Raw genomic sequence first — 27,519 nt, 5'->3', positions numbered from 1 at the left:
CCACCACCCTTGCCTTGCCACAGTCGAGCTTCAAGGCGCTACTCCAGGAGCATATCATAACTGTGTCCATTTGTGCTTGGAAGGTTGATGAAGCCAGGTCCAGACAAGTGCTACCAGGCAGAGAATCTTCCTCATTGCATCTTATATTCCACCACTTCTCTGATGGTAATTACAACAGGCAATAAAGAGTGATGTGGTGAATCTAAAAGAAGACAAACATTGTCCTGTGCAGCACCTCCCAGGTGAGGCCTTTCCAAGGTCTATCTACAAAGGGACCTTGAGAAAGATGGACGATGTGGCTTTTGCTGCCCAGGAGGGTTCAGAGAATCTAGGAGTCAAGGTACTGAGTTCATTCACTAAATATGCCTATCCCAGTTCTCAGATTCCATTTCTTACTATCAGGGCCTCAGTGTAGGAGACCTTTTAGAATGTTCATTCATTCACAGTAGACCCTTGGTTTCAGAGGTATGTGCTTCCAAGGAGACTGCCTGAGATAGTCAGAATGCATGTGTTTAAATACAACTGACTATACTGTGGGCCTGAGAGCTTCTCTATGTCAACTGAGGTGCATAATGAGCACACAGGAATTTTTTTAAATCCACATTTGGTCAAAACTACTCCCACTGGTCCTCATCTTCTTCCCAAATAGTCACCCTTCTACTTTCATATCTTTAAAAAGTTTTTTATTCCAATGTGGAATAAAGCATGTAATTTCTGTCTTTTGGAGTCTGGCTTATTTACTTCACATGATGATCTCTAGTTCGATCCATTTTCATGCAAACGACATAATTTATTCTTCTTTATGGTTGAGTAAAACCCCACTGGGTATTACCACCTTTTCTTCACTAGGATTATTTATACTCAGGAAAACATTTAAATTTCCATAATATGTGGTCATGGACAATTAAATCATAGTCTATAAATTAAATAGGATATTATGCATCCTTTAAAATCAAATTTATCAAGCACTCCTCCTGTGGTTTTAAGTAACACTGAGGGTCAAAAGCAAAGTCCAGTTACCTTAAAAATGAATGGGAGAAAACTCATGAAAAAGTATTCCAGATATTAATAATGGTTTTCTCGGTGAATATGTGAAGAACATTTTTTCTTTGCGTTTTTATAGTTTTAACTAATTCCAAAATTTTCTGTTGAGCACACTATTCTTTTATAATTAGAAATCACCAAAGGTAAAAAGATGTGACTCATGTTAAAATTAATTATTTACCCAGAATAAGATAGATAATCATGCTTAGTATAATTTTTAAGGTAATTAAATATTTGTTGTATACTCCAAATAGAGCAACTTTCAGGACTAACAAAAACAACTCTAAACTATGTAAATATAAATCATCTTTTTTCTTGATTCTTAAGGCACTTCAAGTGTTATACTTTTGGAGGGTCACAATTATAAATGATTCATATCCTATCAAAACATTTTAACTTCTTCATTATCTTTCTCTTTGTCTTATTTTCCTGAGGAGTGAACTTGTTTATAATCTGATCAGCACTTTACACATGACTTTTCATTAATCTCTTTCCACTTCATTTGAGGTAAACAGCTTTTGGTATTTTACAAATATCAAGTATACGTGAATCTGGTTAAAGATTCACAGAAAGGCATGTAACTTTGCCAAATTTTTTTTTTTGAGCTTTGGCAAATTATTTAATGAACTCTGCTATAGCCACAAGTGTTTTATGAATTCAACTCAGCCAATATGTTGTGATCTGACTTTGTGAGGGACGAGCTACACTCAGTCTTCAAGCTAATTGCTTCCTAGCAGAATTGACATCTTTTTTTTTTTCATTTTTCTTTTATTATTCATATGTGCATACAAGGCTTGGTTCATTTCTCCCCCCTGCCCCCACCCCCTCCCTTACCACCCACTCTGCCCCCTCCCTCTCCCCCCCTCAATACCCAGCAGAAACTATTTTGCCCTTATTTCTAATTTTGTTGTAGAGAGAGTATAAGCAATAATAGGAAGGAACAAGGGGTTTTGCTGGTTGAGATAAGGATAGCTATACAGGGCATTGACTCACATTGATTTCCTGTGCGTGGGTGTTACCTTCTATGTTAATTCTTTTTGATCTAACCTTTTCTCTAGTAACTGTTCCCCTTTTCCTATTGGCCTCTTTTGCTTTAAGGTATCTGCTTTAGTTTCTCTGCGTTAAGGGCAACAAATGCTAGCTAGTTTTTTAGGTGTCTTACCTATCCTCACCCCTCCCTTGTGTGCTCTCGCTTTTATCATGTGCTCATAGTCCAATCCCCTTATTGTGTTTGCCCTTGATCTAATGTCCACATATGAGGGAGAACATACGATTTTTGGTTTTTTGAGCCAGGCTAACCTCACTCAGAATGATGTTCTCCAATTCCATCCATTTACCAGCGAATGATAACATTTCGTTCTTCTTCATGGCTGCATAAAATTCCATTGTGTATAGATACCACATTTTCTTAATCCATTCGTCAGTGGTGGGACATCTTGGCTGTTTCCATAACTTGGCTATTGTGAATAGTGCCGCAATAAACATGGATGTGCAGGTGCCTCTGGAGTAACAGTCTTTTGGGTATATCCCCAAGAGTGGTATTGCTGGATCAAATGGTAGATCGATGTCCAGCTTTTTAAGTAGCCTCCAAATTTTTTTCCAGAGTGGTTGTACTAGTCTACATTCCCACCAACAGTGTAAGAGGGTTCCTTTTTCCCCACATCCTCACCAACACCTGTTGTTGGTGGTGTTGCTGATGATGGCTATTCTAACAGGGGTGAGGTGGAGTCTTAGCGTGGTTTTAATTTGCATTTCCTTTATTGCTAGAGCATTTTTTCATGTGTTTTCTGTGCCAAATTTTGCATCCAGTCCCAAAACTAGGACTTGAACACAAGTCTGTGTTCAGTTCTCTTCTTTGGCCTCCCCAGGACCCTCTGGCCACCTCCAGCAGAGAGTGCTGGAAATAACAAAAAGATCATCATTATTTGTTGGTTTAATATAATTTGTTTAGTCACTCAAGGATGACTAATCTGCATTTTCCCTCTCTTTGTATATTGATCCATAGCACACTCTGTTTTCTACCTAATGCGTATTTGGGCAGTAACTTGTTAGTGTCCCTTTCCTGTTCTTTCATACAGGGTTTTCATCCTGCGGGTTCCCTGGCAGCCACCTCCATCACTATGGTGTCCTCGCTTCAGTTTTGACACGACATCATTAGCAGCTGCACCACAGTCCTTGTTCTGGCTCAATAAGAGCACAAACAGATTTGGCAATGAGAGCAAACCAGGAGGGAGCTGACAGTAGAGGCCACACAAGGGACCTGCTCTCTTCTGAGATCTGTACAGTGCCCACTGTCCCACACTAAGGCAACAAAGCTGACAAAGCAGTGGCTGCACACCAAGCCATGAATGCCTTGAACTTGGCTCTGAACCTATTTTCTTACTTAACTGAGAGAGATAGAAGAAGAAAATAAAACAACCCCCAGCACACAGTGATGTCTCCTCATCCTTTAGAACCATTTCAGAAGGATTTCTGAAATGACGGAGGGGCCTGCTGTAACTAAAACCTGGCTGAGCTTCCTCTGATCCCATTTAATTAATGTAAATGGATACAGGATTGCAGTATCACACATGGTTTAAAAATTATATAGAAATATAATATTATGTGCTTATAGTATGCTAAGTTTAAAAACTATAAAGTCATATTCATACTTTCTGTACCACTAAGAAAATTTTCATAGGCAAATGAAGATCAAAATACACACCAACAGGATCCATAAAATTGTATGTTAGGTGAGAGAAAGATGTTTTGTAGCTATATTAAAAAGGGACTGTAATATTTTACCAAATAAAATTCTCACCCTATTGTACTATTGGATTATGAAGCATAAATCATATTTCAAAAGAGAAGTATGTTTTCTTTTATTTTTAATAAGAAAATCATAAACAGTTGTATTTTAAAATATCCTGACATCAGCTGTATGCTTTCTCAGCCTCAGCCCCTGAGACAGTATACGTGAACTCAAACTCAACACAGTCATTAACCATTTAGATCCACAGTAAAAGTTTCATTGTTTCTATTCTCTTACATGGAAACCTTCTTTTCATTTATTTTAACTTCTAAATGTAATAGATCTCTCAACTAAAACATACAGAACTGCATAAAAAGAAAGGAAAATGACAATACACATACACATAGCATTTAACATCCACTCAGCATTGTTCAACACACTTTGTGTATAGTATCTCATTTAACCACCACAACAATTTCCAAAAATAAATTATCCTCATTTTACCTATGGGAAAACTGAGACCAGAGAATAAAAACTAATTATAGAATGAAAACTGAGAGCATAAACTATGAAAATGTGGACTAGTATTTATTAATAAGAATTGCATCAAGAAGGTGATATTAACCAATATTTAGGCTACAAACAAGGTTAGTATGTATGAAAATAATCTTATCAACTCAAGGAGTTATTAACTAATTCACAATTATAGCAAGAGTAAAATCCTTAAAACCTATGGCTGAAGTAGAAAAAATTCTGCAGAGAATTTGAGCAGCACCACTAACAAACATGATTTTTGTAGACTTCTAGCAAACTATTCTCAAAATAAACAGCAAATTTAAGTTACTTTTCCAATTATCTTAAGATTTGGGATTTGGTTAGGTTTATTTTACAGGATAATTTCAGATTAATTGACAAGTTTAGTATAAAAATATTTCTTTCAACGAATATAGTTTTCACATAGAAGTCTTACATAATTCTTGCTGTTCATTTCTATAATCAAATTATAATTTGAATTATTGTAAATTAAATTGTTTTGCATTACATTTTTGCAATTGATAAAATTGATATGTATTGATTACTCTCTTTCATGCAGTTGTCCTAAGGATTTTTATATAAACATAGCATCAGCTAAAAAATGTTAACCAGCTCCTTTCTTTTTTTTAACCTCGTGTTTTTCTTATATTTTAATTCCCAAATGAGTACATTTTGTCACTTTTCTTTCTTAACATATCTAGTTAGATTTTGCTTAGATAGTATGGCCTGCATTATGTATATATCATCTTTAGATATGTATGGGAATTTACAGCTCTAATGCAGAATCTGTATTGTTTAATAAACTGTTGACATTAGAAAATATAAGTCACTGTTTTCTTTTGAGACTAGTTTGCTAGAAGTCTACAAGAATCATGTTTGCTTCTGCCCCAACCCTCTGCAGAGTTCTACTTGAACCACTGCTTTCTAAGAGTTTTTCCCTTGTTATAATTGTGAATTAATTAATAATTCCTTGAGTTGATAAGAGTATTTTCATATATGCTAATCTTGTTTATGACCAAAATGTTAGTTACTATCATCAATAATAATAAATAACATTCCACACTTTCATAGTTTATGCTTAATTTTCATTCCATTTATATCTTATTAATATTGACACTTATTTCATTAATTTTATTCAGCATATCTTTCATCCTTTCTATCTTTCCAAAGATGCACTTCTTATAAACATTTTTTTCTGACTTTAACTTTCTCAATTTTTTAACCCATCCTTTCAGTTCCTGAATTTTAAGTAAGAAATTTAACCCATACTCATATACTATGTGTCTTTATGTGTTTGAAATCATCCTGCCAATTTGCATTCCATTGCTTCTTCTTCTACCCTTTCTGGAATTTTTCTGATTGTGTTTCCAGTAATTATTTTGTTTTTTCATCTCAGTTTTTACCCTAGTGTTTTAAATTTTTCCCTTGTAGTCTCTTCTAGCTCTATGAGCTCATTTTTCAAACACATAAACTATTATATACATATGTATACAAAAGAAAAAGATTAACAAATAATGCTCATTTTTACTCTTGATCCCCAAACTCTTTCTCTGTACTATAAAGAACCACTGTATTCAATTCAGTAATTGTCCCTATCTTCTTGAGATACTTTGATCCTTTGCTCCCAAGTCTCTACAGTTTCTTGATTTCCTCTTGTCCTAGGCAGCTTAGGTAGCCACAACAAAATACCCTACATTGAGAGTCTTAAACAACAGAAATTTATTTGCTCACACCTCTAGGGGCTAGAGAGTCTATGATGAAGGTTTTGAATGATTCAGTTTCTGGTGAGTATTCTCTTCCTGGCTTGCAGACAGCCACCTCTTAATGTATTTTCACATAGTCTTTGGTGTGTGCCAGTAGACAGAATTGTCTATCCCAAGCCTCTCTCTTCCTTGTCTTATAAACCAGAAGTGCCATTGGTATAGGTCTCCACCCTTATGATCAATTAATCTTAATTACCTCTTAAAAGCCTATGTCCAAGTATAGTCACGTTAGGGGGTTAGGGGCTCAACACATCAGTCCTGGGGAACACAATTAATTAGTGATAGCACCTCCTGTATTATTGTTTCTTTTGTTTGTTCCTCTTTATATCATTAAACTCTAAATATTGAACTTAATCTTTTAACCCATTTGTTCTTTGTCCACCTTTATCTCCTTTGAAATTCTATCCAATTTCTTGGTTTTAGAATCAGTGTATGTATGCACTGATAACCTCACTGTCACTGTCTCCCAAGCATGGGTCTTCTCAATACCTGATCCCACCATCATCTCCATTAGAGGTAACATCAAATGTAATCCACCCGTTGCACTAACCAAACACTTGGGAGTTATATTTAACTCCTCTCTATCAATCACCTTACAGCCAAACCTTCAAACCTTCAAAACTTTGGATTCAAAACATTTCTCTTTAATTAGTTCAGTGGCTCCTAATGTTTCTGCTTTCCATTCTTTCCACTTATGACCTGTTCTTGGCACACCCACTCAGAGCAATATTATGATAGCATAAGCCATTCAAACATGTCTGTTATAAAAGACAAAGAAAAGCTGTGTAAATGTTGTAGCTTAAATCAGGATAAAGATACACAACAGTTATACACAAGAGATAACATGAGATTAAAACCTTCCTGGGGGAAAAGATGCTATATAAACATTATTGCATCCTTTGATAAGTTGTAATATGTACAAAAGATTAAGATATTATTAATGCTAAATTTACTGAAATTAATGACCGTATTGTAGTTATGTTACATAATATCTCTATTACTAGGAAGGATATACTAAAGATTTAGAAGCAGAGACATGGTGTATATAGCATATGTTCAAATGTTCAGGAAAAAACATTGTGAATATATACATGAATTTCTTTTCATTTAATCAGTCACTATTAGTCAACTTTCTTTTACTATAACAAATACTGAGATAATGAATTTAGGAAGAGAAAAGGTTTTATTTTGGATTGAAGTTTGGAGGTTTTGTCAATGGGCCTCCTTGACTTGGGCCAGTGGTGAGGCAGCACATCATAGTAGAAATGCATGGCAGAGCAAAATGCTCACCACATGGTGAACCAAGCTGTGAAAGAAAGGAAGGTGAAGTTGTTGGGTGTCCCACTATCTCCTTCAAAGGCACACCCTGAGTGACCTGAAGACCTCTACCACTTTCCAGTAGCAGCAAATCTTTAATACATAGGCATCTGGGGGACATTTCAGATCTAAACTATAGGAGTAACACTATTTTAGACTTACTTTTTTCCAAGTATAATGGTTATGAAGTGATATCTCATTTGTTTTAATTTGATTTTCCTTAATTACTAAACCAATTTAGCATTCTGGTCCTTGTTCTTTAATAAGCACTATTTTAAGCCTGTCTGTTTTTTCTTTATATTTAGGAAATATGCACACATATGTGTGCACTTGTGTTTGGACCTGTGTGCAGTGGAGAGAGACTGTGCATGTGCACAAAGGATGGAGCTCTGGAATTGACAATAGGTAAAGCTGGCTCATTCATATATGAATGTTTTCACACCAGTCTTCTTTTATCTATTATGTAAGTTGGAAATTATTTTTTAAAAACTTGTGAAAAGTCAGATATGTCATGCATCTGCATGTGGCCTTCTAATACTCTCATCTCAGAGAAGCCAAAATCCCTTCATTGGTCCCCCGGGTCTTCACTGTCTACCCCTCCTTCTCCCAGAGCTTGTCCTCCCCTTCCTCCCAAGACACTCCCCACCATTTGCACCTGTCCTGCCACCTTGAGCACCTTGTTAACTTACTGATGTAGCCCAGTGGGCTTTGTACTCTAGGGTTTTTCACTCATGCCTTTTTTCCAGAATGCTCTTCCCTCAGGAATCTGCATAGCCAGCTCTCTTGCTTCCTTCAAGTCTTTACTCATATGTACTTGTCAATGACACCTACTCTCATCACACCATTTAAAACTGCAACATTCGGCAGTCTGTCTTCCATTCCTGCTTCACTGCTTGTTTTTTTGGTCAGTGTCACTCATCTTCAACTACAGTATGTAAGTTATGTATTTTATTTACTGTTTGTCTTCTACCCTTCAAAAATGGAAGCTACATAAGGAGAGAGTTCTGTGTGTCTTGTTCATTGTTCTATCCCTAGAGCCTAGAACATGTCATTCAATGTAGTTGTTGAATAAATAAATTAATACACCATACTTCTGTGTAAGTATACAAATCCACATCTAACTTTTTCCTCAATTCTTTTGTAATATTTACATTGGTGCGTATGTCTCCAGTTTATTCACTTTTACTACTCTACAGTTCACACACATAAATATGTATCTTAATATTTTTTGTTTTCAGCAAGAATTCAATGCTTGAGACATTTTAATTATTGCCAAATCTGATTCTGAAGTATGGCTCATTTATTTTTAATTTGCATTTCTATAATAACTAGCAAAGTCAAGCATACTAGCACATTTCTGTCTCCTATCAGGTCTACTTAGAATATATGAATCTATCTTTCTTTTAGTTTTAAGAGATGACATATTAATTCCTCAAACCTCTGGAGAATTTCTTCCTCTTCTGTAGGGTAATTTTTCATGCAATGTGTGATCTTCATCTGCCTTTTGATCACATCCTCTACCTGTTTTTTAGAGCTGCAGCTCTGCATAGGTCCTAGTTCCAAGTTTTTTAAAAATTATACTTATTTGTGGGCTACAAAGTCATGCTTCGGTACATGCATATTTTACATAATGATCAAATCAGAATAATTAGCACATTCATGCCTTAAACATTTATCATTTCTTTGTGGAGAGAACATTCAAAATTCTTTTTATTTTGGTACTGTGGTTTGAATTCAAGGCTTCATGCCTGCTAGGAAGTGCTTTACCACCTGAGCTATGCCTCCAGTCCATTTTTCTCTGGTTATTTTTAAGATAGGGTCTCACTTTTATCCAGGTCAGCCTGGACCACAATCCTCCTATTTTATGTTTCCCAGGGATGACAGGTGCTTACCTCTATGCCTACCTTTTTTTAATTCTCTTCTCTCCTCTTCTCTTCTCTTCTTTTTTTTCTTTTCTTTTCCATTGAAATGGGTTCTTGCTAACTTTTTGCCAGAGCTGGTATGGAACCATGGTCCTCCCTATCTCAGTCTCCTGACTAAGTAACTAGGATTATAGGCACCTGGTTCAAATTTCTTTTGTGGTATTTCTCCTTAAACAAATTGTTCTTTGTGAGGATTTGCTATAGTAGGGAGGGGAGAGATGGAGTTGAGACAGTCCAAACCTTTCATTGTCATACTTTTTCCTCAAACTCACTTTCATCAGGTCTGTTACTTCCTTTTCCCTTTAAGTTGTCTCCTTCAGGGTGGGGTGTTCATATTCCGGGAAGGTGAGTTATAAACATACTTCAGATGTTGGCCTGGGTTTTCCTCCTGAATCAGGCCTCCTCTGCTCCCACAGGACCTCTCTCCCCTCTGCAGGGCCTGCTTATGGCTGCAGATCACCATCTAAGCAAACAATTGTTCATGAGCCTTTCTGGTTGATGACACTGGAAAAGCAAGTCTTCCAGCTCAAGCCTGAGTGAGCAGATGCTAAGTTTCAGCTTTCCTATGTTCTTTGGACCCTGACCTTTATATTGTTTAGCTTCATAATGATTGGTGTTTAAGGTTATAGTTGTAGCTGCTTTTTCCTTTCATTCAAGATGAGGGGGTTTTTCCACCTATATTTTAATTCTTTTCATTCTTTGTGATTTTTAAAATGAAATAGAGTAAAATATCTTGTCCATAATGGTATTTAAATAATTTTTATTGTTTTTAAAGGTAGGTGAAAATAAAAAATAAACTTCAGGGTTGTGGTTGCCTCATGGGTGTCAGGAAATGGCACTCAACAGCAGTATGGAAGTTAATTAGATAGGGCAGCATTCTAGTTTTTGTTAGCAGCTGAGTTCCTCAGTTTCCCTCTCATCATGCTTCATTACTTTTTTGTATATATTTTTATGGATATCAACTCTTATGTATTAAAAAGTATATACACACATGACCTATCCCTTCCAGAACAAAGGATTAGACATAGATTCACTGCTGAACAGAGGAAGATCCATTGCCACTAGGTAATAAATAAGATGATGCAGTTGAAGTTCTGTGGAACACTAGAGAAGTGAATGTGAAGGTGAAGGAGGGAATGGAGAAGAAGATGACAGTCACTGACTTCTCACTAGGTGGCCTCTATAGAATATGGACTTAAAAATCATTTGGCCCCTCTTGAAAATTGTATAAAATACAATGATTAGGTAAACAGTGAAAATGAAGAGCCAGGAATCAAAGTTTCAAGTATTGCATAAAGAAGCACAGAAAGCTCAGGTAAAGAGTTGCTGTTCAAACTATAATAACCTCTTAATTTTTTGTTATTAAACATTAATCCTCTTTTTTACAGCTAAAAATGTTTCTTCTTTTTGATGAGTTGATTTGTTTTCTGTCACTTTTTTTTCCTTAATTATTTTTGTAGTTGTAAATTCCACTTCTAAGGGACTAAATTCAACTATGTCACAATATACATAATTAAGAAAAGAACAATAAATAAATTCCACTTCTATTCTTATAATGGCTAAACTTAAACTTTCAGTAAAAAATGGTTTCATTCAACCAATGTTGAGCATTAACAGAAATGAAGTTGGGAAATTTTTATAAAGTTTTACTCTCTGGCTACATCCCAACCACAACTTGTTAAAATGATGCAAGTTACTACCAATGGTTTTACACCGTATCTTTTTCATATATCATAATTCATTCTCAACCTTTGTCTCACAAGTTTCAGGGAAAGCTGCTATAGTCGGTATTCCATGTCAGCCGAGATGCCTCAGGTGGATCAGAGTCTGGGCTCTATGAGTGCCAGGAGCCACAGGAGGCCTAGTTAGGACACCAGAGTAGTCCAAAAGCCCAGAAATAGAGCCCATGATCTTTGATGATGAGCCAGAGCTTCACCCTGGAGGAAGTGGTCTGTGCTGTGTAGATATGTGAAGTGGGAAACACAGATCCTGGCTACAATAAGAATAAAACAGAAAACCAGAACATAGAAGGAGTCAAGTGTTAGAGAGACTCAGAACATCAAGAAGGTAATAAACATGGAGAAATTTTCAGCTGGTCTTCAGACCTTATCTGAGATTAAGAAAACTGCTGGAGTAAAAGTCACGTGAAAGCCATGAGTTGTAATTGCCACTCATCCTTAGATGTGCCTGTCAGAGTTCAAACTGAAACAAACCATATGACTATTAGGAACAAGGAGAGAAGCCATAACAATGTGAGGAATGTGGGAAAGCCTTCAATGATCATAGTTTCTTTATGTATCATGAAAGCATCCACAGTGGAGAGAAACCCTATGGATGTCATAATGTAAGAAAGCCTTCACTTTTTCTGGCAGTCTTCAGAGACATGAAAGGATGTACTCTTTAGAGAAATCTTATCTAGGTAAGAACTGTCGGAAACTTCATCCAGTGCAGTTCAGTGCAACGACATGAAAGGATCACACTGGAGAGCATCCCTAAATACAGAATATGGGAAGCCTTCATTCTCACACAACTTCCTACTGAGAATGCAGAGAGGAAAGAAGTCCCATCAATGTAAAGCATATGGGAATGCCTCTTGTCATCTTCGTTCACATCATGGATAGGGAGGAGCACACTATGGAGCAGTTCTTGAATGTGTGCAAAGGTCTTCAGTTGGTGCACATAAAAGAATGCACACTGGGTTCAAATCCCTGAAAATGTGAAAGATAAAAGGAAGTACAATGTACTACAATCAAATTTAACCCCTCTATCATAGTCTCTTAAACCCCATCCCCCTCTCTCTTTTTTAAACAGCATTTTGTTGGTTGGTTCCATTATGCTGTCTCCATATATATCATATATAGATATAAAAATACAGGTATAGATAAAGAGATGTAATGTGCTTCAGTTATGTTCGCCCATCAGTACTTTCTTCTTTCTGCTTTACCCCCACTGGTTCTCTCCCTCCCAGAAAGTCTCCCTTTTTCACTCATGTCCCATTATTGTTATCGTTGTTTTAGGTCTACATTCTGCAAATGAGCAAAAACATGATATTTGGCTTCTTGAAATTGGCTTATCTTGCTCAACATGATGTTCTCCAGTTCTGTCTATTTTTCCTGCAAATGTCATAATTTCATTCTTCTGTGTGGCTGAATAATACTTCATTGTGTATATATGCCACATTTTCTTTATACACTCATCATTTGGTGAACATCTAGGCTGAATACATAGTTTGGCTATTGTTAATAGTTCTACAATGAACATACGTGTACAGGTATCTATTTTTGTGTTGATTTACAGTCCTTCAGTTATATGCCCAAGAGTGGTATAGAAGGTCACATGGTAGCTCTATTTTTAATTTTTTGATGAACCTCTGTTCCACACAGTGGTTGTATTAACTTTCATTCCCACCAACAGTGTATGAGGATTCCTTTTCCTTATATCTTCACCAGCATTTACTGGTTTATGTTTGTTTGTTTGTTTGTTTTTGTTTTTGATGACTGCTGTTCTGACTGAGGAGAGATGGACTATCAGTGTTGATTTGTACTTCTTTATTGCTAAGTATGTTTGTGGGGGAGCCGACAAGTGTATGGAATAAGCTGTGTGTTTGAGTTTGGCACAGCCCCAAATTGCAGAAAGGAGCAAGCATAGTTATGAAAAGTAAATTGCACGCAGCCTCAGCTGCAGAAGTGGGCAAGATGCAGTACAGCTGTTTTTTTCCTAAGATGTTTACTTTCAGAGAGAAGCTGTCACAGGTTCCTTCTATTCCTGAGGATTACAGTGTCACGCCCCCTCCCCCGAATCGCCTCTCCATCTCATGTTGCAGCTGTAGATAATAAACTCACTGGAGATTGTTGGTGTGTCTCCATCAGAGCACCCAGCCTACCTGGCCCCAGCTTTATGTATGTTTGGTCTTCTGTCTGTTGTCTTTTCCGGCATCTCCTGTCACTCCCAGTTAGGTTTATAGGACAAGCTCACCCGGCGCATGAGAGATGTTGAACATTTATTCCCGTGTTCATTGGTTATTTGTACTTCTGAGAACTGGTAGTTCAATTTATTTGTCCATTTTATTTGGATTATTTGTGCTTTGGTGTTAACATTTTGAGCTCTTTGTATATTCTGGATAGCTTGCAAAGGTTCTCTCCAATTCTGTGAGCTATTTCTTTGTTTTGGTAATTATTTCCTTTGCAATGCAGAAATATTCTAATTTGATGCATCCCCATTTGTCAGTACATGCTCTTATTTCCTGGGCAAATGGAGTCCTATTCAGAAGTTAGTTGCCTATGCTGATATCTTCCAGGGTTTTCCCTATATTTTTGTACAGTAGTTTCAAACTACTAGGTGAAAAGTTTAGATCTTTGATCCATTTTGAGTTAATTTTTTGCAGGGTGAGGAGATAGGGTCTAGTTTCAGTCTTATACATGTTAAGGTCTCTAAAAATTTTAAAAGTACTGTTGGACTGTCATCTTGCAAGATCTGTGACAGCAATCTCACCCTAGTTCTTTAGTAAGCCTTTTCTCCTTGGAAACTATTAGAGTTCCTCCTTATCATTGGAGAACAGAAGTATCATAAGAATTTGACCTTTTTGACAAAAAAGGTGTTACTTTTTTGTTCCTTAATCTTTCATGGACACTTCTAATTGAAGGGCCCAGAAAACATTTTTTTTTCTTACTTCCTAGATTATGTATTTCTCTTCATTCTTCTGTTCTATTATAAACTACTGACAGACAGATATTGAATCTCCTAAAAATGTCCTATCCTTCATTAAAATTTCCCTAAAACTTTCATTTTGACATTTTAGTACCCATTTAGGGAGGTATCTTATATTTTATCTTCCACTTTGGTAATCTGGACATCAATTACTTGCCTGGACCACTGAATATTTTACTTGGGTAAACATTTTCATTTTTAACCAGGAATTCTCTGTTCCATTTCTAATGCAAACTGTTTTCATGTTGCAAATTGTTTCACTACCTAAAAACCTTTCTGTGATGTTATTGGAACTTGTTCTTGAATTTTTCTGTCCCCTCTAGACTAATCTTTTCTTGTTCCTCTTGATTCTTCTTGCTTTTGTTTTCTATTGCTCTTTTGACTTTTTTGTATAAATATACATGTATATGTGTATATAGATATACACACACATATTTGAAAGAGTCAAATAGTCATACATGGCTTGTGAGGAAAAGCAATGTGCTCCAATATCAATGGGTTATTTTGCTTTTTGCTGTCATATTTCTAAATAACATACTTCTCTTGAGGATTTTCTATCTTTTAAAGTTTTAGGGATTTTTATTGACATCCCATTATGAGAAAGTGAGACATAATCTCTTCCAAGAAAGTAACCTGTGTCCTCAATTTATTCACTCTTCCTGAATTCTGTTCCTCTAATTCAGTTATATCATGTTTTGATTAAATCAATATTCAGTGTTCATATTGCTATTTTCATATAATTGCTCACAACAGCTAACCCTTATAATTTGATTGCTTTGCTTTTAGCACTCAAGTTAAGTTTTTTTATCCCTGGAATAATGTGTCTTTCTGAGTTTTGTTCTACATGATTTTTGTGTGCTTCTCAATAATTTCCTCCCAAATATGGACTCTGTTATGCAATGTTTCCCTTCTATTGACCTGACATCTACCTGTTTACCTATCAATATATCAATCCATCCATTTAAGGTAACATAAATATTGTACTTACTCTGTGACAAGTACTATTCTAAGCAGCTATAGATTTGAAGAAAGCTGACAACATCAACAACCAGCTATATTATTATCCCTGTATTTCATGTACAGCATAAAGAGAGCAAATTCATAGCTAATATATAAAAGAGCCTCTTCAAACTCATGTGATCTGATTGCAGAGGCCTTGTTTTCATGCACACATTCCCCTCCCTATATTTTATGACTTCTTATTGGTCATATCAATTCTCTGACAATTCTACCACGTTAAAGAAGTTTCTGTTTGAAATGGGGCATGATGATACTCATCTATAATTCCAGCATTCCAGAGGCTAAGGCAGGAGGGTCATAAGTTCCAGGAAAACCTGGGATACATAGTATAACCTGGGGACTTCTTTTTCTTTCCTTTAATATAGAGTTCTCTAATGCTTGGATCTCATGACTTCCTTTTACCTTGGTATCTCCTCTTTGGGGCAGAGAACATCCTTCACTCATTTCTTAAGAAAGGATGCCACTGAACCAAGTTTTTAAGACCTTGCATATTACAAGGAATATCTTCAGTTCACACTAAGTGTGAGTCTGACTGTCCAAAATTCATACTGAAAAATATCACCCTCAGGACAGTGAGGATACTCCTCCATTACTCTCTATTTGCATGTGTGGCTGTGTACAAGTTCAATGCCATTCAATTCAGTTCTTTTGAAGAGGGTCCTTTTCTTATTTATCCTATATGCAATTAACATTTTTCTTTTTGTTTTTTGTGTTTTCAAATTTTATAGTGATGTATGTCTATTTGAGATTATTTTCATCTCTTGGGCTAGACACCGGTGTGCTTTTAACCTGGATACAAGTCTCACAGTTTTGAGATGAGAAAACAGAAGAAATCACAGATTTGGGAGGAAAAAGGATATCTCAAAGGCAGTTACTACTAATATCTTTTGACAGATAGAAAACAAAATCTGCTGAAGCACTATTAAAAATAAAGGGGAATAAGAAGACTCTCAGAGAACAAAAGAGATCCTAAAAGGTAAAAATGTGACAACAAAAATGAAAGAGAAAATTGAAGGATAGAACAGAAGAGATCTTTCTTGAATCATTGCTTTCATGATTTTTCTTTCTGCTTGTCTTCCTTGGGAACTTCTCTTTTTCAGCTGACTGGAAGCTCTGTGGCATATGCAGATGTATTTGCTGTGGATTCACCCTTGCTTTTCCTTGCCAAGTATGCCTTGATGTCAGTTCTTCAATATTTTGGGTGTCAGTATCTCTTTATTCTCATAAAAATTATTGAGGACTCTAAATTTTTTCCAGAAGAATGGGGAATGGAGGAGGAAAGAAAATTTGTTTCAACAATACTAAACCCAAGAGAAATCCTGGTCCATTGTAAGACTTAAAAGTATGGGTGAGAATGACAAAAAAAAAATTGGAAAGATTGGTACAGGCCACATATTGCTAGATCTTCCAAGAAAAGTTAAGGAATTAACAACTCAGGAAGGGCCATGGCAATGTTTTCATCTGAGGAGGTGATGTAAACAGAAATAGCCTTTGGGAAGCCCACTTTGGCTGCAGGCTGGAAATGAAACAGCAAAGGAGCAAGGCTGGAAATAGCATGGTTGGTATTGGGGCCCTGGAGTGATCCAGGGAAGATAAACATGGCTGTAGCAGGGCACCTGGCAAGGAAGTAGAAGGGAAGTGAATAAAAGACCATGTAATCACAATGGATGACTGATAGAATGGTATGAAGGATGATGAGATACCAAGATGAGTCAAGGATAATCCTCTCCTTTTTTGCCTTGAGTAAATAAGTAAATGATGACTTTTTCACTGAAACATGGAATGGATAGTTTGAAGAGTGGCTACTTATTCATTTTACAGGAAAATTTATTTTATTTTCAACTTATGTGAACCAAATTACAGTAGATTCCAAGTCTCTACTAGTACTTGAGAAATAACAATTAACATTTATTCAAAACTTATTTAAATGTCTGTTTTAAATGTCTTACATATATTCACTTATTTACTTCTTATCAAAAACCTTATTGTTAAGAACTATTAGTCCTCCCATTTTAAGTTTTTGTAAATGGAAGCAAAGTGGTTATGCAAACTGTTCAAGGCCTCGCAGCTGCTGTTTATTGGCACAGAGGTGTGAGGAGCTGGCAACACAGCCCGTACTGTTAACCACAGTCTATATTGTTCTGATTCAGGTTGTGTGGGTATGTGTTTTCCTAACAAGTCTTAGGATTAGATGCCAATAAAATGGTTGTGGAATCCATTTTCTCCACTGGTGATTTAATATTTTATTTCCATTTATTCAGTCATCAGCTATTTTGGTCAACTATCTTGCATTTATCAGACCCCAAGTCAGAAAATATTCAACATTGAAAATCCCATTCATACCATCAAATTTGTCTTTCAAATGAGAATTGGAATCAGGTAGAGACATAACAATACAATGAGACAAGTTAGAGTCAGCTGCAATGGGAGGAACTTGTAAGTCAGACTGCAGTGCAAGCCTCCAGAATTGGAGAACTTGAAGAATTGTATTGTGTAGATCTTCCCAAGCTCCTTCACAACTATTAATATGGAACCTTGTCTTTCATGTCAACAGACGTATGGGTCAGAGGTCAGAATGTTTCTGAGATCTCTGGTCATCTTGAGTGTCAAGACTTCTATCACTTCAAAAGTATCAATTTGCCAGAGTGGGAGAAAATATTTGCCAACTATACATCAGACAAAGGACTGATAACCAGAATATACAGGGAACTTAAAAAACTAAATTCTCCCAAAACTAATGAACCAATAAAGAAATGGGCACATGAACTAAACAGAACTTTCTCAAAAGAAGAAATTCAAATGGCCAGAAAACACATGAAAAAATGCTCACCATCTCTAGCAATAAAGGAAATGCAAATTAAAACCACACTAAGATTCCACCTCACCCCTGTTAGAATAGCCATCATCAGCAACACCACCAACAACAGGTGTTGGCGAGGATGCGGGGAAAAAGGAACCCTCTTACACTGTTGGTGGGAATGTAGACTAGTACAACCACTCTGGAAAAAAATTTGGAGGCTACTTAAAAAGCTGGACATCGATCTACCATTTGATCCAGCAATACCACTCTTGGGGATATACCCAAAAGACTGTTACTCCAGAGGCACCTGCACATCCATGTTTATTGCGGCACTATTCACAATAGCCAAGTTATGGAAACAGCCAAGATGCCCCAGCACTGATGAATGGATTAAGAAAATGTGGTACCTATACACAATGGAATTTTATGCAGCCATGAAGAAGAACGAAATGTTATCATTCGCTGGTAAATGGATGGAATTGGAGAACATCATTCTGAGTGAGGTTAGCCTGGCTCAAAAGACCAAAAATCGTATGTTCTCCTTCATATGTGGACATTAGATCAAGGGCAAACACAACAAGGGGATTGGACTATGAGCACATGATAAAAGCGGGAGCACACAAGGGAGGGGTGAGGATAGGTAAGACACCTAAAAAACTAGCTAGCATTTGTTGCCCTTAACGCAGAGAAACTAAAGCAGATACCTTAAAGCAAAAGAGGCCAATAGGAAAAGGGGAACAGTTACTAGAGAAAAGGTTAGATCAAAAAGAATTAACATAGAAGGTAACACCCACGCACAGGAAATCAATGTGAGTCAATGCCCTGTATAGCTATCCTTATCTCAACCAGCAAAACCCCTTGTTCCTTCCTATTATTGCTTATACTCTCTCTACAACAAAATTAGAAATAAGGGCAAAATAGTTTCTGCTGGGTATTGAGGGGGGGAGAGGGAGGGGGCAGAGTGGGTGGTAAGGGAGGGGGTGGGGGCAGGGGGGAGAAATGAACCAAGCCTTGTATGCACATATGAATAATAAAAGAAAAATGAAAAAAAAAAAGATGTCAATTCTGCTAGGAAGCAATTAGCTTGAAGACTGAGTGTAGCTCGTCCCTCACAAAGTCAGATCACAACATATTGGCTGAGTTGAATTCATAAAACACTTGTGGCTATAGCAGAGTTCATTAAATAATTTGCCAAAGCTCAAAAAAAAAAATTTGGCAAAGTTACATGCCTTTCTGTGAATCTTTAACCAGATTCACGTATACTTGATATTTGTAAAATACCAAAAGCTGTTTACCTCAAATGAAGTGGAAAGAGATTAATGAAAAGTCATGTGTAAAGTGCTGATCAGATTATAAACAAGTTCACTCCTCAGGAAAATAAGACAAAGAGAAAGATAATGAAGAAGTTAAAATGTTTTGATAGGATATGAATCATTTATAATTGTGACCCTCCAAAAGTATAACACTTGAAGTGCCTTAAGAATCAAGAAAAAAGATGATTTATATTTACATAGTTTAGAGTTGGGGTGGGGTCAGGGGGGAGAAATAAACCAAGCCTTGTATGCACATATGAATAATAAAAGAAAAATGAAAAACAAAAAAAAAAACAAAAATGATTGGAAAAAAAAAAAGTATCAATTTGCACATTGTCAAGGGCTCAGAACAAATGATAATATTATGCCAAAAAGCTGGAGAGATATTTACTTTCATATACAAGTAAAAAATATTTTACCTAAGGCATATCTAAACACTGGTTTTATTTGGAAAGAGAAGACTTACATCTATGGGGATGGGATGTGAGGAACAGCTTGTCACTGTTCTCTTTTATTCTCTTCAAATTTTGATTGGTGAGAAATATTACCCATTTGCATGTATAAACATAAAATTCATGCTTCCTCAGGTTGGTGGATTAAAAGGAGTGTAGAGCTAACACCTGTAATTGTCACTACTCCGGAGACAGAGATCAGAAGAGTCACGGTTTGAAGCCAGCAGGGCAAAGAGTTCATGAGACCCTATCTTAAAAAAAAAAATAAAATCACAAAAAAAAGAGCTTGCTGGAGTGACTCAAGGTGCCACCAGTACCGCAATACCTCAAAAAAAAAGGAGTATAGAATAATTATTCGTTTGATTATATTTTGTAAAGGGCTCATGTATAATTTAGTGCCCTCTATTATTGAGCACAATTGCTTGCTTTAAGCAAAATCTGTCAACTTTTAAACAGTTGGCCAACTGTTTGCTGCTATTTTTCATAAGGTTTATTTCACATGTTTATATTCATATGCTAATCAGAACTAAATAACCTCAAAGTCTCCAAATATTGGATTGTACTATGGAAATGCTTCATCATTTGGAGAAGAATCTTGACCTCAACAGTTTTGTTTTAAATTAATTGGCAAAATTTTATGACCAAGTCAATACCAGAGCCTTACTTGCTTCTCTAGAGAAATAAAGCCAGGATGGAACTCTGGTTGGATAATTAAATGTCATGACATAAATGGTGTGTCTAGAGAGGAAGAAAAAGTACAAAAGCCAAAGAACTTGTCTCTGAGGAAGTTGCAAAATCATCCCATATCTGAGGTCATCTTGTTCTTGATCTCAAGGACATTTTTCTTTCTGAACTGAAATCTTGGCTTCCCAAGAGATAGTTGAGCATAAAATTATAGAAATGAAAGATGTTCTCATTCAATCTCTTCATTTTACAGCTGCAAAGGAGAAAAGATTGCTTACAGACATTGAATAAATAGCCTAAAGTAGTTGCAAAACTAGACTAGAATGCAGGTCTCTAGATGGAACTCTGAAATTATGGAATTTTCATTGGACAAAATGGATAGAATGAAAGAAGTGTCTATATACACCAGTGGCCTGAGATAAGCCAGGTCAGCCCACACTATAGGTAGCTAGTATGTGAGAGTCCTGTGGATCAGTTGACTAAATATAAACAGGTTTTTGTATGTAATTCTTGGTAAGTTGGTTAGTTGGTTCTACTGTAGGAGTACTGAGGCCTCTTCATCTGCATTGATCTGTAAGGGTATATAAAAAGCAATATGCACTCAGCTCTCCATATCCACAGGCTTTGCAGCTGTGTATTCAACCAATTGTGAATCCAAAATATTTTTTAAGACTGATATTGTTGCTATCTTGAACATTGTAATACATGTGAGTGGGGATATGAGCCTCAAAACAACCTTGTGAAATCCATGATGAAAGTTATGACCAGGAAATGTAATTCAGTCTGGAAGGGATGTCATGGACATGAATGGCAGTTTCTGACCATATTAGTTGGATTGAAATATAGTCACAAACTGGTCAACTGTGTAAGACAAGCCTAATAGGCAAACAGAAATCAGGGCAGAAAATCACGTAACACTAAAGCTGGCACCAGGATTTAATAGTTATATCTCAGTATAATCTATAATATCTTATAAGTAATAACTACTCTAAAATAGCTATTAAATAAAAAGTGGATTACTGTGATATATTGTAAGAAATTTTGTAAATGCCACAATGTACCCTCAGTACAATAATAATAAATAAAAATAAAAAGATTTAAGGTTGCACAAAAGATTAATTCTGATTGTTCCTTTCATTCTCTTCCTTTGTTGTCCTTGTCTTTCAGCAATGCTTACTAGGCAGACACCTGCTATTTAAGTCATTCCTCCAACCCACACCCACACAAACTTTTTTGCTCTGGTTATTTTGGAGAGAGGATCTTACCTTTTGCCCAAGCAGGTCTGGATTACAATCTTCTATATTATACTTCCTGCCATAGCTGGGATGACAGGTATGTGCTATTGCACCTAAGATGGAGGTTTTGCAGACTCCCCCCTCCCTAAGCTGGCCTCAATCCATGATCCTCCTGAACTCAGCCTCCTAAATAGCTAGCATTACAGATGCTAGCCACAGGCGTTCAGCACCTGGCTCTTTACTTACATTTTAAATCTTATATGTAGAATTAAATAAATAAATAATTAAGCATGGTGTTACCCCAAATGCCGTATTCTGCACTCTGGGGGAGGGCCACACATACCTTGACCTCAGTGGATGCAGGCAGAGCCTAAAGTCAGTACTCCCAGTGCGCTGGGTGTACCCTACTTTACTTGCTCCAAAATGCATTCTTCTGAAGCATTGAGTTCAGTCATTTGCATGGAAGAGTTACTATTGGGGAAGCACTTGCTGAGCTTTTAATGAAAATGACTGAGAAATAGTATTACCTTCAACAAGTTTAAAAGGAGACAAATCTGTAAGCAACCATAAAGTGCCATAAAATAGTATCATACAAGAGATGAGAAATTATATGTTAAGTGTGCTTAGTAATTTAAAAAACATTTTCTCTCTCCTTACTTCTACATACTTAAGGGCAAACTTACTTCTACATACTCACAGAGCACTGATTTTTTTTGGAGAATAATGACAAGAAAAATCTGTTTATGTCAAAACAGACACAACCATTGTAGGCCTAACTACAAGGGCAATGTGCCCTTGAAGAGGATAGTGGGTCCTCAACCACTACCTCTTCCTCTCTTTTGCATCCCCACCATGAGGTGAGTGACTTTGCCCTGCCAAGTACTCCAGCCATGATGAACTGCCTCACTACAAAGCAGTGGGGGCCAACCAACCATGGACTAAAACATCCCAAACTATGAGCCAATACAAACCTTTTCTCTATATAAGTTGATTATCTTCATTATATTAACCTGAAGCTAACTCTGAAGTACCCCATTTCTCTACAAATGATCAACTTAATATTTCATGGTAACACATTAAAGAAAAAAGTTGGTTTGCTTGCACAATTTGGAAGAATTTATTTTTTATCCTTTTTTTTTTTTTGGTGTTTTTTGGTGAGACTGGAGTTTGAATTCAGTGTTTTTTTTTTTTTGTTTTTGTTTTTCATTTTTCTTTTATTATTCATATGTGCATACAAGGCTTGGTTCATTTCTCCCCCCTGCCCCCACCCCCTCCCTTACCACCCACTCCACCCCCTCCCGCTCCCCCCCTCAATACCCAGCAGAAACTATTTTGCCCTTATCTCTAATTTTGTTGTAGAGAGAGTATAAGCAATAATAGGAAGGAACAAGGGGTTTTGCTGGTTGAGATAAGGATAGCTATACAGGGCATTGACTCACATTGATTTCCTGTGCGTGGGTGTTACCTTCTAGGTTAATTCTTTTTGATCTAACCTTTTCTCTAGTTCCTGGTCCCCTTTTCCTATTGGCCTCAGTTGCTTTAAGGTATCTGCTTTAGTTTCTCTGCATTAAGGGCAACAAATGCTAGCTAGTTTTTTAGGTGTCTTACCTATCCTCACCCCTCCCTTGTGTGCTCTCGCTTTTATCATGTGCTCATAGTCCAATCCCCTTGTTGTGTTTGCCCTTGATCTAATGTCCACATATGAGGGAGAACATACGATTTTTGGTCTTTTGAGCCAGGCTAACCTCACTCAGAATGATGTTCTCCAATTCCATCCATTTACCAGCGAATGATAACATTTCGTTCTTCTTCATGGCTGCATAAAATTCCATTGTGTATAGATACCACATTTTCTTAATCCATTCGTCAGTGGTGGGGCATCTTGGCTGTTTCCATAACTTGGCTATTGTGAATAGTGCTGCAATAAACATGGATGTGCAGGTGCCTCTGGAGTAACAGTCTTTTGGGTATATCCCCAAGAGTGGTATTGCTGGATCAAATGGTAGATCGATATCCAGCTTTTTAAGTAGCCTCCAAATTTTTTTCCAGAGTGGTTGTACTAGTCTACATTCCCACCAACAGTGTAAGAGGGTTCCTTTTTCCCCAATCCTCGCCAACACCTGTTGTTGGTGGTGTTGCTGATGATGGCTATTCTAACAGGGGTGAGGTGGAATCTTAGTGTGGTTTTAATTTGCATTTCCTTTATTGCTAGAGATGGTGAGCATTTTTTCATGTGTTTTCTGGCCATTTGAATTTCTTCTTTTGAGAAAGTTCTGTTTAGTTCACGTGCCCATTTCTTTATTGGTTCATTAGTTTTGGGAGAATTTAGTTTTTTAAGTTCCCTGTATATTCTGGTTATCAGTCCTTTGTCTGATGTATAATTGGCAAATATTTTCTCCCACTCTGTGGGTGTTCTCTTCAGTTTAGAGACCATTTCTTTGGATGAACAGAAGCTTTTTAGTTTTATGAGGTCCCATTTATCTATGCTATCTCTTAGTTGCTGTGCTGCTGGGGTTTCATTGAGAAAGTTCTTACCTATACCTACTAACTCCAGAGTATTTCCTACTCTTTCTTGTATCAACTTAAGAGTTTGGGGTCTGATATTAAGATCCTTGATCCATTTTGAGTTAATCTTGGTATAGGGTGATATACATGGATCTAGTTTCAGTTTTTTGCAGACTGCTAACCAGTTTTCCCAGCAGTTTTTGTTGAAGAGGCTGCTATTTCTCCATCGTATATTTTTAGCTCCTTTATCAAAGATAAGTTGCTCATAGTTGTGTGGCTTCATATCTGGATCCTCTATTCTGTTCCACTGGTCTTCATGTCTGTTTTTGTGCCAGTACCATGCTGTTTTTATTGTTACTGCTTTGTAATATAGTTTGAAGTCAGGTATTGTGATACCTCCTGCATTGTTCTTTTGACTGAGTATTGCCTTGGCTATTCGTGGCCTCTTGTGTTTCCATATAAATTTAACAGTAGATTTTTCAATCTCTTTAATGAATGTCATTGGAATTTTGATGGGAATTGCATTAAACATGTAGATTACTTTGGGGAGTATCGACATTTTTACTATGTTGATTCTACCAATCCATGAGCATGGGAGATCTCTCCACTTTCTGTAGTCTTCCTCAATCTCTTTCTTCAGAAGTGTATAGTTTTCCTTGTAGAGGTCTTTCACATCTTTTGTTAGGTTTACACCTAGGTATTTGATTTTGTTTGAGGCTATTGTAAATGGAATTGTTTTCATACATTCTTTTTCCGTTTGCTCATTGTTAGTGTATAGAAATGCTAATGATTTTTCTATGTTGATTTTATATCCTGCTACTTTGCTATAGCTATTGATGATGTCTAGAAGCTTCTGAATTCAGTGTTTTGAGCTTGCAAAGCAGGCACTCTACCACTTGAGTCACACCTCCAGTCTTTGAACCACTTCTAAATCATCCTACCCACATCATTGAAACAACTCTCACCATGACAAATGGAAACATTAGCAAGAAAAGAGAAAGGTTCTGATGAACTTATTTTCAGAGGTACCATTCAAATTTTTGTGTGTGTGTGAAATGTTAGAACTTTCATGATTCTTTGGCATGCCATGTAGACTGTGTTTCTTCAAAAGTGACAGTAATGAAGATGTTAGATAAGATGTTCTCTTGATTGGGTAGATGTGAAAACTATATAAAGTCCATTGCAAATCCCTTTATCAACATCCTTGTCAAATAAGATAATTCTAAAACTTACCTTAGCCACATTATCACTAAACATCTTATTGACCCAGGTCTCAAGAAACTAATTTTCAGTGTTAGGGAGGCACTCCTGAACTTATTTCATTTCTGAAGAATGAAGTATTATTTTATTACTCATTAACATAGAATAGTAGAGCAAAAGTTACAGATGTGCAGTAACTGGGAAATAAAAGATTTATATGACACAGTCTTTGCTTCCTACAAACTTAAAATGAGTTCCACATGCAAAAAGGAAAACAAAGATGTCTCATGAGAATTGATTTCATGAAGGATGGTCAGAGAATGATGAGGATATAGAATATTTCACAACTTTACTTAATGGTTATCTCATTCTATCTGGTGCAAATAGGAGCCTCTTAATTATGAATTCAATGTGTAGCGCCGTTTCTGAAATGTTTCCTTATACAGACATGTCATTTAATTGGGTGAAGGTATTAATATTTCTATTATAGCTATCCAACATTGGTTATCTATTGGTAGAAAGATAATGTGACATTAAAAGTTGTAAGATGGAGAAAAAGGGCAGAACAGTTTCTACCTGGAAGCAAGAGGGGTAAGGGGGAGAGGGAGGAGGCAGGGGCAGGGTGGAGAAATAGCCCAAACAATGTATGTACATATGAATAAATGAAAAAAAAAAAAGAAATGTCAGTATTGTCGTCACAAGGAACTGAAGTTTTACTTTTAAGCAAATTTAATGAATTTACATTTAAATAGATACATATGACTATATATTATGACATAAGCTTAGAATCTTGGAATAAATCTCAGGTACCTTTACTGGAAAAAAAAAGTTGTAATATCTAAAGCAATTCATGCAGGAGCACTTATATTTAAATTCTTATATAAAAAGAAAAATCTCAAATTAACAAACTAAAGTGATTTGTGAAATTAGAAAAAATAAACCTCAAGCAGAAGGAAGGAAATAGTAAATATAAGAGCAGAAACCAATAAACTAAAAAATAGACATGTGATTTTAATCAATAAAGTGAAAATCTAGTTCTTTGAGAACATCAGTAAAATTGAAAAACTTTTAGCTAGAGTGACCAAGAAAAAAGGCAGAACACAGAGATTATTATATCAGTGGCTACAGACAAGACCTCACCACAGACCCCTTGGACATGAGTAAAACTGTAAAAAGAACACTAAACCATTTCCTGAATGATTCAAACTACTAAAAGTCAACAAGTTAGAAATAAATTGTGTAGTTCTGTATCTATTAAATAAGACAATCTTGAGTTAAAACTCTCCCAACATGAAAATGTCAGCCCTGAATGGCTTCAATGTAAATTCTATAAAAACTTTAAAGAAAAAGGAGAAAGCTGGGAAAAGAAAAAAGGGATGAGGCTCACAACCAGACTTGAAATAAAAGAGAGGGCCACAGTTTCTAACAGCCTAATAAACTCTACTAAAAGACCTACCCCAAAACTTTTAGGATACATTACCAGCATCCCCTCTAACCCCCAATTAGCTCATGCACATCCTCAGCCTTCCAGGCATCTTTCCTTACCTCCCACTTGTAGTATACAGGAGCCTCTGCAATCTGTGCTGTATAAAATACAGACAACCAGCTAGAGTCAAAGAGGTTGGAGAAGGTACTTAACCTTAAATGCTTCAAGGAAGTGCCCAAGGGTAAATAAACAGGAAGTATGCAGTACTCATTCTGGCTTTGTGAGATTGATCAAAGGCATTAAAACCTAAAACCTGAGGGCTGGGGTGTAGCTCAGTGGTAAAGCACTGCCAAGCATGCACAAGACTCTGGGTTCACTCACCAGAACTGGAAAAAAAATTAAGTAAGACCAGCAGTGTAAGTACATCCATAGAAGAGATTTGAGAGACCCCAAGAATCTTTAGCAAAGCTGATTAAACAGTGAACCCTCAAAGCCAGTCCTTCAACACTAGATGAGTTGTCTCCCTCTTAAATGAGAAGAGAGCAATAAGTAGTTCAAAGAATATAGAAAAAATGAAGGAAATATGGCACTACAAACAAACATGATCATTTTCTAGTAATGGATCCCAAAGAAATGGAGACCTATGAATTGCCTGACAAATAATTCAAAATAATTGTTCAAAGAAAGCTGAACAAGTTACAAGAAAATACAGATGGACAACAGAACAGAGCTGAGACAGCAATTCATGAATGAAATGAGAAGTTCAGCAAAGAAACAGAAAGCATGGAAAAGAACCAAACAAAATCTGAAGCTAAACACATACATTAAATGGGGAGGAAAAAAACCCAGAGAGCTTCAATAGCACA

At 36.5% G+C, this 27,519-nt stretch overlaps 1 long non-coding RNA gene across 1 annotated transcript in view; it reads left to right on the top strand.

Moving 5' to 3' along the window:
- The window catches only part of LOC141420765 (uncharacterized), a 154,309-nt gene extending 136,411 nt beyond the window's left edge, over nt 1–17,898 (top strand). Inside the window, exons 3-4 of the long non-coding RNA XR_012445344.1 lie at nt 7,695–7,794; nt 15,767–17,898. This is a non-coding gene — a long non-coding RNA (uncharacterized lncRNA). The remainder of the gene's footprint in view (nt 1–7,694; nt 7,795–15,766) is intronic.
- The last annotated feature ends 9,621 nt before the right edge of the window (nt 17,899–27,519 follow it).

This window comes from Castor canadensis, chromosome 2 (genome assembly GCF_047511655.1).
Source record: "Castor canadensis chromosome 2, mCasCan1.hap1v2, whole genome shotgun sequence".
NCBI classification, from domain to species: Eukaryota; Metazoa; Chordata; class Mammalia; order Rodentia; family Castoridae; genus Castor; species Castor canadensis.
The sequence above is the reverse complement of the archived record's forward strand: the minus strand, read 5'-3'. Positions and strand labels throughout refer to the sequence as shown.